A 1,339-nucleotide genomic window follows, 5' to 3' on the forward strand; every position below is an offset into this window, starting at 1 on the left:
GGTGGAGGGACAGCGCAGAAGGGGAAGACCCTCTATGAAGTGGATTGATTCCGTGACTGGGGTAATCCGGATGGGTGTATCGGAGATGGTGCAGTTGGCACAGGACAGAGCAGACTTTAGGGATGTGTACATAGGGTCACTGTGAGTCTCAAGTGACTCGATGGCACATAACAACAACAACAACAACACTCCCTCTGTAGTCGGGCCCTAGCTGTCTCCTGTCTGCAGGGAACACACAACTCATTTTCTGGGATCTGCCACAAGAGAAATCCTAACTTATAAATTTGTAATTCCTTACCAAGGGTTTTCATGTAATATTTGGTATTAAGTTTGGCTTCTACTGCCATACAGTTGACTCTAGGCCAATTAGGTCGTGTGTCAGAGCAGATCTGCACCTCATGTTTGTAATCTCATGGAAGCTGGAGTCTTTCCTGCACAGCACCACTGGGCACATTCAAAATTATCAAAAGTTCAGTTCCTTTCTGTGAGTAAACTACTTGCATATCCACAATCTTTTTGAGCACTGTAGGGAAATAGAAGGAGAATAAACGCTGGTTTGTGAGATGCGGGAAATTAAAGGTAAACCAAGATCAGTCACAGGAGGATGAGAAAGGGAGAAGAATCACAGTAGGCTGGAATATTCATTAATAACTTCAAGAAGTCAAATGATTGTTAAATTCAGGGATTTGGATAAACAGAAAAGATGATCAGTAAAATTAAGATTCATAAAAGCTTATTTTGGGGAACACAGTAAGAAAAAGATGTGTATTGGTAAAGAGAGAATGTCTTTTTTTTAATCTCCAGTGCCTTGCAAAGTTCACAAAGTCTTCCCAGAGCAGATACCAAATAGATGTTTACTTTAAAAATTGATCAATGATTGGGTTTTGCCAACTAGTTACATGGGAAGGTTTGACAATAAAACATTAAACTCTTATTTGTATTAGGAGACATGCCGTTGAACTGGCAAAACTTAACCGATACTGAGAATTAGGGATTCTTGCACAGGACAAGTGTGGACGTTTGCAGCTAATGAAACAGACAAGTGAAGACGTGGTTTAATAGAACAGGGAAAAAAACGTAAGGCAGATCAGACCTTCGGTGACCAAGAGAATCTGCCACATCATCATTCCATTACTTTATGCTTAGACTTTCACCTTCTACTTCCATATTCACAGAAAGGGTTGATAGGGTGGTATTAATAAGTTCAGAACTCTCTATATAGGTATCAGTTATAAAACAATAGTTATTTTTCTTCAGCCTGCAAAACTAGTTGCTTAGCCTCCAAATTCTCTGTTTCCTGTGTTTACTCATGTTGTTGTTGTTGTTGTTATGTGCCGTC

The sequence above is a fragment of the Elephantulus edwardii genome, unplaced genomic scaffold (assembly GCF_000299155.1).
Source record: "Elephantulus edwardii isolate Elephantulus edwardi_28Jun2011 unplaced genomic scaffold, EleEdw1.0 scaffold00130, whole genome shotgun sequence".
Lineage (NCBI taxonomy): Eukaryota > Metazoa > Chordata > Mammalia > Macroscelidea > Macroscelididae > Elephantulus > Elephantulus edwardii.